Source organism: Chinchilla lanigera, unplaced genomic scaffold, assembly GCF_000276665.1.
Source record: "Chinchilla lanigera isolate Chin_1 unplaced genomic scaffold, ChiLan1.0 scaffold00128, whole genome shotgun sequence".
In the NCBI taxonomy this organism is placed as follows: domain Eukaryota; kingdom Metazoa; phylum Chordata; class Mammalia; order Rodentia; family Chinchillidae; genus Chinchilla; species Chinchilla lanigera.
Window position 1 is genome coordinate 1,870,317 of NW_004955529.1, and position 14,970 is coordinate 1,885,286.

The 14,970-nt window shown below is 35.7% G+C and overlaps 1 pseudogene; it reads right to left on the minus strand.

Moving 5' to 3' along the window:
- Positions 1-8,379: 8,379 nt before the first annotated feature.
- LOC102028332 lies at positions 8,380-14,556 on the minus strand (annotated as a pseudogene).
- Positions 14,557-14,970: the final 414 nt, after the last annotated feature.

The following is a 14,970-nucleotide window of genomic DNA, read 5'->3' on the forward strand; positions in this document are numbered from 1 at the left end:
TTCATGCCATGTAATATTTGAAATATCAGCAATAATGAACAGGAACATAGTCTTAAAAGTCTGCTACAGAAATCACAAAATGGACTATAATGTAATACATGTATATCAGAATTACAACTCAACATAATCCAAAGGCCAAGGTGACAGTGGATTGAAGTATTTCAAGCTGTTAAAGAAAGCAACTTCCAACCCGGACTGTTATGTGTTGCAAGACTCCCTTTTCAAATTGATGAAAAAATAAGAAACTTCATGATAAAAAAAAAAATAAGAAACTCATGACCACCAAACACTACAAAAATTTTCAAAGATTTCCTAGAAAGACACAGGCTAGCAGTGTCAAAATGTCTAGTAAAATGAATATTTCAACTAGGACAATTAAGAATGGAAAGAAAGTTAAAAATAATAAGAAAATTAATACAATGACAAGAGTAAGTCAATACCTATAGATTACAGCTATCAATATAAATTCACTCAATTTACCAATCAAAAGACACAGATTAGTGGAATGAATTAAGAAACAAAATACAACGCTATGCCTTATACAAGATATACATTTAACACCAAAAAAAACATAAACCAAAAATCAGAAGAATGAAACATTTTAGTCCTTGCAATGGGAATGATAAAACAAGAAAGAATAGCTATCCTATTTTCAAAAACAGTGAATTTAAATCAAAGATGTTCAAAAGCAGCAAAAAAGGACACTTCATATTGGTTACCAGAACTATTCAACAGGAGGAAATAAAAAATGCAAACATTTATGCACCAAAATGCTGTAGCAAACTTCAAAAAAATAAAAAACTCTAGTGGGCAGAAAAATCAGATAAACATCAATACATTTAGAATGGGGTTTATCAATTCACTACTGTCAAATATGGATAGATCAGCTAAACCAAATATCTACAATGAGATTTCAGAGTCAAACCAAACCTTCAAACAAATGGACTTAAAAGATACATACAGAGTGTTACCAAACAAAAAAATAGACATTTGTTTTGGCCACACATGGTACTTTTTCCAAAATTCACCACACACTAATAAAGAAAGCATGCCAAACAAATATAAGAGTCAAAATATTACTATGCATATCACTAGATCACAGTGTAATAGAACTAGAAAACTTTAGCAGAATACATCACAGAGACAATGCAAATATATGGAAATTAAATGATGCACTCTAACAATTACTGGATGGCAGAATGAATATAACAATGCCTAGAATTAAATAATAATGCCAGGAAAACATACCAGAACTTCTAGGACACAATGAAAACAGTCCTACAAGGAAGTTTATATCAGTGTATTCCCACATCTAAGAAAGAGGAGGTAAAATAAATAATCTAGTGATATATGTAAATGACTAACAATAAAATATCTAAACCCAGAACTTGTACAAGGAAGGAATTTATAAAGAGCAGAACAAAAATTAATGAAATGGAGATTAAAATTATACAAAAAAAACCAATGAATTCAAGAGGTGGTTCTTTAAAAGAAAAAATAAAGTAGACAAAATACAAATTAATGTAATTAGAAGTGAAAAGGATGAAGTCACAATGGACACTGCTGATATACAGAAAATTAGTAGAGATTACTTTACAAACATACATGTGAAAATGTTGGAGAGTTCAAAAAAAATGAGGGAATTCCTAGACACATATGAATTGCTAAAAGTAAACAAAAGAGTTAAAAATATTGGATAGTTCAATAACAGGCAAAGAAATTTAAGCAGTAGTAGATATAATTAAAAAAATACTTGACTAAGAAAAACCCAGATGTATCCTGGGTTACATACAACCGTGGATACATACAACCCTGATGTATCCAAGCCAAATTCTACAAGAAATTCAGGTAAAATTTAACATCAATATTGCTCAAATTTTTAATGAAATTTAGAGGGAGGGAATTCTTCCAAAGTTCTCCTTGGAAGCTAACATTTTCTTGATCCCATAAACAGAAAAATATCCAAACAATAAAGAGAATTATAGGCCAATTTCTTTCATGAAGGTTGGTGCAAACATTTTTAACAAGATACTGGCAAACAAAATGTAAAAATCATCATAGATATCACACACTTTGACCAAGTAATCTTCATCTCAGGGAATAAATATGACTCAACACACAAAAAGCAATGAATATTATTATCATAAATAAAAATAAGGAAAAACATCACATGACCATCTCAATGACGAAAGTCAGCCTTCGAAAAAAACAAATATCCATTTATTATAAAAGTCCTGAAGATAAAGTTATACAAGATCTTTATCAAGAAGATAAATTTCTTTTATCAAGATAATAAAAGCCATTTTTGAGCAACCTACTAGAAAAATCATGTTAAATGAGGGATATCTGAAATCCTCTCCTCTAAAATCAGGAACAAGACAAGGATGTCCATTATCACCTCTCTGGTTCAACAGTCCTCAAAACTAGAGTAATGAGGAAAAAGAAAAAATAAAAGGGAGACATATAGAAAGGATGAAACAAGTTATTATTTGTAGATGATCTTTTACTTAAAGACCCAAAAATTCAAATGAAAGATAGGAAATAAATTTAACAGTGTTTCAGGACACAAAAGAACATACATGTAAAACTCAACATTTCTATATACTAATAAGGAAATCACTGAAAAAGTAATTAGGAAAAAATACCATTTATAATAGCATCAAAAATTTAAATACAGGGGACCAAGAATATAGCTCAGTAGCACAGCAACTGTGTTGCAAACATAAGGTCAGGAGTTCAATTCCTGGTACAAAAAAAAAAAAGAAAAAAAAACCCACCAAGAATAATTTAAATACAGTAAAAGCTTGGTTTGAGAGAATAATTCCTTCTGGAAATATATTTGTGATACAAAGCACTTGTATATCAAAGCAAAGTCTCCCATAAAAAATAATAAAAATTAAGATGATTCACTCCACAACACAGACATATATAATAAAAAATAATAAAGAAAATAAAAATATGGAGTAAAATAAATTAATCTTCACTCACTTTTGAAAATCTTCATGAGTTGGGTGAGGAAGACAAACTAGGGGAAGGTTATTATGTAGGGCAAATTTGAATACCACTAATGGAATCACTGTTATATACTGGTTCAGTGGAAACTTTCTCATTTCACAGAACTTTAACAAGGAACCTATCATTCACATTTGTTTTTCCTCCTTTTGAGAATTTCATGGAAATATGGCATTGCATTTACAGCCTTATTCAGGTGGTGTTTGGTGTTTTCTACAAAATACTGGACAATTTCCCATATTTTACACATATTCTTAATCGCATTGGAATTGAAAGATCCCTCTACCCTTTTCTCTTCCTCCTCTTTAAGTAAAATCTCCTTCCAAACCTCTTGCTTTGGGGAGATGATCATGCACAATCCCTCACTGAGACAGAAAAATTACTGGCTTAGTAGTGATCAAGTGATATTCAGCATCATGTTCTACTCATATTGCAAGACATCCATTGATCAGTGAAAATTTATTAGAAATGTTTGCTTGTCTTACATAACTCTCAAAGAGCAAGGTACTTGGAATTCAAGGTTTTATTGTACTTAGGTATTAACCTAAATAAGGAAGTGAAAGACTTCTACTAGGAAAATGGCATCAGACAGAAAAAGGAAATTTACAAAGACATCGGCATATGTAAAAATATTTCCTGTTCCTGGGTAGGAGAAACAACATAATAGTGGTTCTACTTTCAAAACTGATAAATAAAATTAATACAATTCCAATCAAACTACCAACATCATTTCTCACAAAGATAGAGAAAAGTAACTTGAAATTCATATGGAATCAGAGGAGACCCAGAATACAACAAGCAATTGTGGATTACAAAAACAAAGCATAGGAATCATAGTCCAAGACTTAGAGTTATGCTTTAAATTATCGTGACTAAAACAGTATGCTACTGGCAAAAAAACCCAAATAGAAAAGACACGTGAATCAGTAGAACAGAATAGGAAAAGCAGAAACAACTCCAAGCATATACAGCTATTTAATCTTTGACAAAAGAGCCAAATATATACACTGAAAGAAACATAACTTCTTCAATAAATGGTGATGTGAATACTAGATAGGCACATGCAGATGACTGAGTCTACAACCATATATATATATTGGGTGAGGAAGACAAAACAGGGGAAGGCTATATATATATATATAAGGTTAGATATATATATATAGGTTTTATATATATAGGTTTTATATATAGGTTTTATATATATCTATCTATATCTATATCTATATATCTCCATGTATGGAACTAAACTGTAAATGGGTCAAAGATCTAAATGTTAAAATAGAATCAATTTGCTGGAAAATAAAATAAGTACAATTCTTGAAAACATGGCCATTGGCAAGCAGTTTCTGAACAGAACCCAAATAAAACAAAAAGGTACAGAAAATCAGTAATTAGAATCATATCAAATTAAAATGCTTCTAGACAGAAAAAGAAACACTCAACACAGTGAAGGCACAATTTGGGAAAATATTTCCAGCAATTCCTTGGACAGAGGACCAGTAAAAGAAGCTATAAAGAGCTCAAACTTGGACATTCCAAAATAAAACAACCAAACAAAAATGAGCAACTAAAATGAACAGACACATTTGTAAAGAAAACATACCAATGGCTGAAAAATATTTGAAAAAATGGTGATCGCTACATGTGATCAGAAAAAGGAAAATTAAAACTACATTGACTTACAGTCTTACTCCACTAAAAATGGCAAGCATCAAAAAATCTAGAAATAAAAATTCTGGAAAGGATATGGGGAAAGGAACTCTAACATTGGTAAGAACATAAACTTGTGCAATGACTGTGGAAATCAGTGTGGAGTTTCTTCAAATGACAACAAATAGAAATTCCATTTTGCATAGTTATCCATCATCTAGTTATCTCCCCCAAAGAGTTAAACTAGGAATATTACAGGGATGGTTGCATTATTATGTTTATAACAATTTATAATAGTTACAACTTGGAAATAACAGAAGGAATTGTGGATAAGGGAAATGTGATATTTATATACAATGAAGTATGCTGCCATAAAGAAACATAAACTTGAGGAATTTCTAGGTAAATGGATGCAACTTGAGAGCACAATTTAATTGAAATAAGTCAGATACACAAGCTCAAATATCTTAGTTTCTCTAATATGAGAAACTATATATTTGTAAACCAAAGCATTTTTTCAAGTGTGTGTGTGTATGTATGTGTATGTGTGTGTGCACAAACTCTGCATTGGGTGACAAACACAACTGCAACCATCTTTCCCTAGCAAGCACAGGCATGCTTATCTTTTCCAAAATTATAAGAATCAGTTTTGTTTATGATTGTATTTAGTAAATACTTGGAAGACAAGGATACGCAGTGTAATAGCAACTGTTTCTTACTGTTTGGTTATAAAAATGTTTTCTTTTTCAAGAAAGAAAGAACAAAAAAGATTGTGTAAAGGCTTTGTGACCTTACATTTCATTTGTCTGAGTAAAATATTCAGCAGTGGAGTTGCTGAGATATATCACTGCTTCATTCTTAGTGCAATGAGAAACTGGTTACCTATTTTTCCAGGGTGGCTGTAACATTTTATTCACTCACCAGTAATATATAGCAATGCCAGTTGCTCTGTATCTACACTAGCAATAGTTTTAATGTAAAATAACAAAGAAAATAAATGAAAAAGATAACAGCACAAAAAACCCAAATCAAGAAGATTTTAACTAGCTACTATGAAAAATCATACTGAAATAAATTATTATTTTGAAGAAATAGATTGCTGAAATGGATGCATGAATTGAACCAAGAAGACATATAATCGCTGAGTAATCCAGTAACATGCATGGAGATTAAAATAGTGATTCAAAACCTACAAACTAACAAAAGCACAGCTACTGTAGAATTAATTGCAAAATTTGTCAAAATCTTCATGGAGGATTTAACACTACTTTTTCTTAAAATTTTCAATAAATTGGAGAAAAAAGGTTCTTACAAACACATTCATGGACGCTAGATTTGCTGGTTTGAAAACCAGAAAAGGATCTAAATAAAAAGAAAATTACAAGCTAGTCTCTTCAGTAAATGTAGATGCAAAAATCCTCAAGTTACCGGCAAAATGCCAGTAATCATTAAAAATTTCTATATCATGACAAATTATGCTTCATCCTAGGGAAGAAAGGATCATTCAACCCATGCAAATAAATAAATGTAATTCACCACATAAACAAATGCAAGTACAAAAATCATATTATCATCTTAATAGTGATAAATTTTTTATGAACTCAGCATCCATTCATGATAAAAAATACTTTAAAGAATATAGTTGTAGAAGACCTTATCTTAAACTGATAAAAGCCACTTATTAGAGATAAATGGCCAACTTTATATTAAATGGGAAAGACCAAAAGTTTCCCCTCTAAATTCAAGAACAAGTCAAGGATGTCCACTATTCTCACTCATGTTCAATATCATACTTGCAGCATTAGGTAGAGCAATCAGGCAATATAAAAATAAGACACATATAGAGAAAAAAGTGAAGTTGACATTATTGGTAGATGACATGATCTTTTACATATATACCCCTAAAATTCCTGAAAAATATTTCTAGAATTCCCAAATTCAGCAATGTTGTTGGGTAAAATATCAACACACAAAAATCAATAGCATTCCTAAACACCAATAACGAACCTATTGAGAAAGTAATTAGGAAAAAATGCCATTCACAATAGTATCAAGAGGGGCTGGGGATTTAGCTCAGTGGCATAAGCGCCTGCCTCGCAAGCGCAAGGTCATGAGTTCAATCCCCAGTACCGCCAAAAAAAAAAAAAAAAAAAGAAAAAGAAAAAGAAAAAAAAGAGAGTGAAACACAATAGTATCAAGAAAAATACTTAGGTATCAACCTAAGGAAATATATGAAAAAGCATTACAGTGTAAACTAGAGTATTCTAACAAGGAGATCAAAGAGGACATCAGATAATGAAAAGACAGCCCCTTTTTTCTTTTCAAATTAGGTAAATTTCAATAAATTGTTGTTACAAGTGCATTGCCTCTAGTCTTCTCCCATAAACTCAGTATTCCTTTACACTTTAACCTCTAAAAGTATTTGTTCCAGTCAGAATACTACTAATGCAGAATCTGGCTTTAGACTTTGTGGTTCCCTGCTATCCCATCAGCACCTATAGACTTATTGTGCTTATCTAAAAAATAACTCAAACTATTATTTCCCTGTTGCTGACAAACCAGAAAGTTTGAAACTTAACATAATGCATCTTTTTGACCCTTTTGGTTAAGGTCACTTTCTTCAGGTTTCCAGTGAAAAATAATGCTTTCCTTTATGACAAAGTATATTTAATATTTTAGGTTCTTAGAAAATGACAAGCCACTTACTGCTTATTTTAGTTGTTTCTCAAGAGATGTTACCACATATGTGGAAACATACATGGTGGTAAATGAAAATTATGTTATGACCTGGTTGCACACTGAAGCATTTCACCTACTTCCAAAGGATGGTGGCAACTCTCTCTAATAACAGGTACCAAGGGAGATCTTAAAACTGTGCAGACCTTTTTCACCTAACACCTAAATATACAGATAAAGGATTTCTAATCCCTAAATTCATACCTAGGTCTTTGGTTAAACCTCTAAACAGGAAAATGTTAACATCTTATGAATTTTGAAGACGTGTACAACAGACATACAACTTCAAATAGAAATCTAAGCAAACACTTTAACATTATACATTATACTGCAGAGAACTAGACCTGAACATATTACACTTCTAAAGTATTCATCTAAATACTGTACTATATATGTGAAAATGTGCTCCATTAGAAAAACTCATCTATGAAAATGTTAAAGACAGTATCAGCAATGACCAAAGAAAAACCATTCTAACATTAGGAACACTATAAATAACAACTATGAAGTTAATAAAACAGTGGCAAGAAATGGAATTCCTAAAATTGATATTATATTACAACTAGATCAATTTCAAATACAATTTTACACTAACAGTGTATAAAATACTTTCTCAAATATTAGTATAGTAAACCTTAAAAGTAATGCAAACACTTGTGTAGTTTCTTCTTTTGAGGCTCTCCTAGAATAATTCCATTACTGTCCATGACTATCTCTTAAAACGCCAATTTGCAAAGCAAATTTTCTCAAACATGTTCACATCATACACCCACAAACACACACACACAAATCCACAGACTAAAAGAATCTCTGCTGTATATACAGTGCACTAATTGACACTGATCTCAAACAAGGTGTGAAATGGTATTTTGAAGGCTGTTTCCAGTTCTAGGTTTGGGACAGATAAGGAGGAAAAAGCAACACAGATTTGATGTGCATATGTGGTTTGTGTTTCATGTAAAGGTCAGTGCTGAAGACAGTTTAGTTGGACATATCAATATTTAACTTGCGAGGTGGGGAAACATGCTTCCCAGGGCTCTGAGTTATATCTACCCTAGCCTTCTTTCTGAACATTGGAGTAATTTTTGGGGCCCTTGGAAGGGCTGTTTCTTCAGACCTTCATAGTCTTCTTGATGGAGATCATAAGAAATGTTCTCATTTCCTCTTAAAAATGAGAAAACTTCAATCAGAAACTGACAAAAAATTCTGCAAATGCTAAACCACCAATGATTGCCTCATTTTCATCTAAATGCCGGAGTCATCGAAGTTGTTCATGACAGCGAAAGGGGTACAAATATAAAGATGTAATAGAATGTATTGGGGCCATACAATGTGTGAATCAATAAGACCTCCAAAGTAAGCAAGGATATGACAATCATTACTCAGCTGATGGCCATAGTCTCACATGTTCTTCACAGTTCTGCAAGCATATTCAGGGTTCTGAGAAATGGGATGGATCAGACAATGCAATAAAGGACAACCAGAGAAAGGAAGGATGCTGTTGTGGGAAAAGTTGAGTCAACAGTAGCTAGGAGCTCAAAAGAAGATGGGAAATTTTATTGATACAAGCAGACTGCAGAGGAGTAATCTCCAAAGTCTGTGGTGTTGATTACAGAGAGCTTGTCTTTTTCATAGGGTGACAAAAGAACTTACAAGAATGACATAAATTTTAGCTGAAGTACACTAGGTGTCTTGTGGTGAGCATAGTTTTATGTAGCAAAGTTGTTTTTAACACATTCACAGAAGTTTCAGTTTGATGACAAATCATGATTTAGCTGAGTTCAGTGGCAGAGAACAGAATGATTGCAGCTTTAGTGAACAAAATGTCTCCAGTAAGATCAGAATATCTGTTTCATTCCCCCCTCTTGATGCTCCTCATGGTCTTTAAGAGGCATCACCATCGAGTCTATTAGGGGCTGTGGAGTGTAGGCAGAGCTTAAGTGCATCAAACTTGGTTATCCTGGACGCCTCTCCTCCCAGAAAGCTGTCCCAATTAACCTCTGAGTTAAAATATGGGCACAAAGGATTATGCAGCAACCCATAAAAATGAGAATCCCAACAGTAATGATCAGGGATGTAAGTAGGAAAGCCATTAAGCTCTTTCATTTACCAAATCATTGTTTTAGTAAACTTGTAAAGGGGTCATTAACTCCAGCGATTTTTGGCTAGTTCTTCTAACAAGGTTGATAGGCCTTGGAAAGCCTTGGTAATTGTGCCCTCAGGGGCAGTGTTCTTTGAGATAAAAGTGGAGCATTGGGTTCCTATTAAAACATAGATACCACTTTTTCTGTGAGAATCATGTCCAGAAGGAGTCTATTTTCCAGGCTATCTGGATGGCAGGCTTGAGTTGTTTAGCTGTTTCCTTAATAGCACCCCAGGTTTAATTTATAAAATTTTGCTAATTATAATAAATATAGTTGATCAAATCTACATTTATGTTGATAGTGACCCACCAGAGCAGGGAACTTTCAAATTCTGCAGCTACTTGGTTTTGAGCTTTAAATTCTTTGGGGATGTCTCATGGGACCCCAATTGCATTCATGTAGATAGTAGGGTCAAAGGAACCTGGGGGCTGATTTTTTTAGTATCCTTTCCTGTATGCATGGGAAGGATCAGGAGGAGAGATTGATCTGTGAAAAATTTTGGAGGGAATAACCGATTGAACTATGGCACAGATTTCACTCCAGCCATTGAGAAGGGTCAGATACAGAGACCTGTTTCATAGCTGCTACTCCATCTCCATATGGAGTAGTGAGATCCACGGGATGAATTCGGACTGTCAGTGAGGTTTCTAGGGGCTGCACATCCTGAAGTGTCACTTACACTCAGGCCAATGCTTTCATTTCCTTTAATGCATGTGTTAAAATGCTGGTTTAGGTTTGCTGGCCTGACTGAGCAAGGAGGCTATTGGGGTTAATGGGATACCAAAAAGAGCAGGGCTATAACCTGACAGGCCTCGTTTAGGCTCTGTTTCAGGACTGAAAACAAGGTAATAAGGTAAGCATCAAATCTGAGAGTAATAGAATTTTCAGTGCCAGTAACATTCAGGTTAGGAGTTTTCCTGTTGCCCCTGCAAATAGCTGAGTGGGACAACAAGTATAACAGCAAAAACACACATTTTTCTATTTTTTCCAGTTTGTGGGTGTAACAGTCCAGAGTCTTATAGCAAAAGCAAAATTGGAGTTTTAGGGAGTTCTAGGAAGAAAAGCGGAGGGAAGCCATTAAAACATTCGAAAGATCACATCCTCAGGCTTTGGCTGTATATAGACCTGTCAACCTCCGAATGTGACAGAAGCAGGGCTTGGAGTTCTCGGGAATGGAGGATATTTCCTCTTAAGAGGTTGTCTGGATCAGGAGAAGTCTCCCAATTTCAGTGACAGCAGGATGGGCTCTTTTCATTTGGGTGTGATATAAAAAAGGCTGGATTTCTGCAACTTTACCAGCTATTGGGGTGAATCTAGTGGGCCCAGATGATCATCAAACATGAAGAAAGGCCATGGGAAGAAGGTCAGTTCATGATGATTTGGTTTCGTGGTAGAACTTGGTTAGGGTTGTCTTCAAGGTTTGATTTATCTGTTCTCTCTTCCCATAGTTTGGAGGCCAATATGCAGTATGCAGGTTTTATTTTATTTGGAGCAGTTTAGTGGGTTTTGAACTATTTTTGCTATAAAGGTTGGGCCATTGTAATTTCCTATGCACAGAGGGAGTCTATACCTGGAAATGATTTTCTAGAGCAATGCTTGACTGACCTTGGAGGATTTTCTGTTTGGGTAAGGAAAGCTTCTACCTAACCAGAGAAAGTACAAACTTGGACCAGATAATATCAGTATCCTTTGGTGTGTTTGACTTCTGTGAAGTCTCTTTGTATATCTTCAAAGGGTGATGTTCCAATAAGTTGGATCCCAGGAGCGGGCTTTGGCCTCTAAATCATATTAATTTGAGTACAAGTTTGGCATCATTGGCAGACAGTGGAGCAGATGCTGGCCAGCAATGGGAAGTAATAGCAGTGGTGTAGGAGTTCTTGCATAGGTGATTTTCCTCCATGAGTTAGATTGTGGTGTTTTTGAACCCAGGCATAAGCCATCATTTTTGGGATGACAGTTTTTCTCTCTGATAAAAACTGAGTCCCTTAGGGACTTGCTTTTGTGTTTTCCACTCATCTTCTTTCTTGGTACACGCAGGAAATTGATTTTTGATTATCATGATGGAGTCAGGAGGAATGCCCATTAGTACTTTTAGGTTTGTTTGTATGGTGTTTTTGTCCCAGGATGCTTCTTCAGCAGCTGCTTTTGAAATTTCGTCTGCTTTATTGCTTCCTAAGGAGCTGAGATTTTTGATTTTTTGATATCCCTGGCTGTGGATTATTGCCACTCTGGTGGGTTTTCAGAGAGCAGCAAAAAGCAGTAGAATTTCTTCTTTGTTTTTAATGATTTTTCCATGTGCTGTAAGCAATCTCTACATATATCATTTTGTGTACAGGAACTGTGAAAAAGGTATATCTAGAGTCTGTGTGGATGTTGACATTTTTGTTTCCAGACCAATTGAAGGCCTGTATGAGAGCATATAGTTCAGCTCACTGAGCAGATCATACTCGTGGGAGAGCTTCTGTGAAAATAACTTCATCCTAGGTGATCGCAGCACATCCAGCCATCAGACTCCATTCCTAACAGAACTACTTCTGTTACAGTGAGATTCAACAAGACAGGTATTTATGGAAAGCTGAAAGTGTGGAAATAAACAATGCTTTATTGAAGCACATGACTGACACCATTGACCAAGCGTCAGAAAAACAAGAAGTTGGCAATCAGGGAACATTGTATTGGGTTTTTATACTTTTATAAGTAACCATGGTAACCACATTCTCTCATTTAGGAATTTTACAAAAATTCCACATCATGGTCATAAGGTTTACATTTCCTGGGGGTTTGTTAATACTGTTAAACATTAGCTTATCTACAATTTGTTTTATTTGTTTCTCATTGTATAGCTCTGTTGTCCTTTTGTTAACTATAAAGGAGGGAGTGGAGAATTGAGTTCATCTAAAGTTTAAGTAATTTGTAAAATGGAGTTACATAGAGTCTCTCTTGCCCTATTATTCCACCCTCAAGGACATATTTTCCATTCTCAGGACATATATAGTCCTCTTTCATACATTGTGGGTCTGGTGTCCACTCTATAATTGGTGCTCTCCTTTGGAACCATCATTTGTGCTTGGTTTACATTGCTTTGGATCCTATTGTAACCCAGTTAATTATGCATGGCCCAAAAGTAAGGACCACCACAATAATCACTAGGGGCACTGTGATCCCTGTAATAAGGGGGGTTTATTCCAGGCCTCAGTTGAATAGTCCTTCATACCACCCATTGTGGCTGCAGTATGTCTTTCTCCTCTCCTTTGTTTCTCTATCCAACCTGTCAAGTATTTCTGTGATGACCCCACAGTTGTTTGCATTAAAACAGTATTCTTCCTTAAGGGCATCACATAGCCCTCCCTGTTCCATAAAGAGTAAATTGAGCCCTCTTCTATTCAGTAATGCTACTTTTTGCTGCTTTTGCCAAGGAATTAACCTGGTCATGTAACTGACTGACCACATTCTGAACTCCTTTCATATCTTCTGCCCATTATTTTTGGGCACATATAGAGTCCCCACTTTACCAAGTCTATGTCATCATTATCACTTGTAATTGCCTTTTTGTGAACCTCATATGTGGGGAAAGGATGAGTCTCAAGATTGGTTTTTCTCTCGCCACCTGTGGGGGTTCCAAAAATTACATCTGGGTATTATAAATATAACATCTTTTTGGTCCCATAGGAGATGCAGTGAGGCCAACTCAGTTTGACAAAGGTAAATAAAGTCCACTTGGGGGGTGCACAAAGGTGTAATTAGAAAGGTACTGCCCCAGTCCATCAAGTGTTCTTATCTCCTGTAGTCCTTCTAAAATGGGCAAAAGTGGGGGAAGCCTGACAAACATGATCTCAAATAGAGTGAGCCCATCCTGATACGGGGTGCCTCGGGACCTCAGCAAGGCCATTGAAAAACACAGTCACCCAGTTTACCCCAATCTCTTGGCTAAAGTAGACTTCATAGTCAGATTCTGTCTTTCTACCAGGCCAGTATTTTGAGGCTGGTAGGCAGTGTGTAGCTTCCATTTCAGCCTTAAGGCTGTAAAAATGTTCTGAACCATTTCACCCATGAAAACATGTCCATTATCTAAACCTACCATCATGGAAGCCTGTACTGAGGAATGATCAACTCCATCAGGGCTTTTATTTCCTCTCTAGTTGTCTCAGTTCTTCTGAGGATGCTCTCCACCCAGCTTGAGTAGGTGAAGATGAGAACCAGTAAATAATTGTATTTTTACTAGTAGGTTTAATTTTAGTAAAGTCCACCTCAATGTGCTCAAAAGGCAGTGTCCTTTTTCTCCAGAGATCAGGCTGTTGCTGAGGGTGAGAAACTGGATTGATGTGAGTGCAAGCTGGGTATCTGCTTTGCCACAGAAGTGCATGAGGTCCAATGTCTAGAGATATAGAAGTGATGGCCAAGCAGCTCTGTCATGTTTGTCTTTCCCAAGTGAGTGTGGCTGTGCAGTTCCTGGATCAGAAAGTGTCCTACAGCCTCAGGAAAGAACACCTTTCCTCCTGGCAAAACTTTTCATCCGTTTTGTCCTGTAGCTCCCTCTTTAGTGGACCACTTAAGTTCTGCTGCTGAATATTTGGGTGGCTTAATGAGAGGGGCCACAAGGTGGGAGTCTCCAACAGTAGCTTGGTTGGCTACTAAATAAGCTGCTCAATTTCCTTGGGCCTCTAAAGAATTTCCTTTCTGATGGTCTAGACAATGCATCACAGCTACATTAGCAGGCAGCAACACAGCCTGTAACAAGTTCAATATCTCTTGAGAGTTCCTAATGTCATTTTCCCCATGTAGTCAGGAGACCCCTTTCCTGGTAGATGGCACCATGTGCATTCAAAGTGGCAAAGGCATATTGGGAGTCAGTGTAAATAGTCATTCTCTTATCCTTCCCTATTTCCAAAGACCAAGTAAATGCCATCAGTTTGGACTTTTGGGCTAACTTTCCAGGAGGTAAAGTCTTAGACAAGACAGTCTGCTCAAGGGTGACAACAATTGCTTCCACCCTCTGAACTTCATTGATTACCATGCTGCTGCTATTGAAGAACAGTGTCAAGTCAGGGATCTAGAGGGGTGTGTCTTATAGGTTCTGTCTGGCCAAGTAACTTGCCTCAATTGTTTTGTCATAGTCATGCTCTGGTGGCTCCCATGATGTCAATAAAGGGAACTAGAGATGAGGGCCATCAGATTCCCTTAGTAAAGTATATTTTCATGCCCCCCTCTGGATCCTCTCATTCAAAAGTGAACAACTCTTGGGATGCAACAGACAAAGAAATGCAGGAAAAAAACATCTTTTAAATCCAACACAGTATACCAAGTCTGAATAGGTGAATAGGTGGGAGTTGACTAAGCAAGGTATAGAGGTTGGGTATAGTAGGGTGAAGGGTAACAATCAGGGAATTTATCATCTGCAAGTTTTGGACTGGGTGATACCCATTTGTTC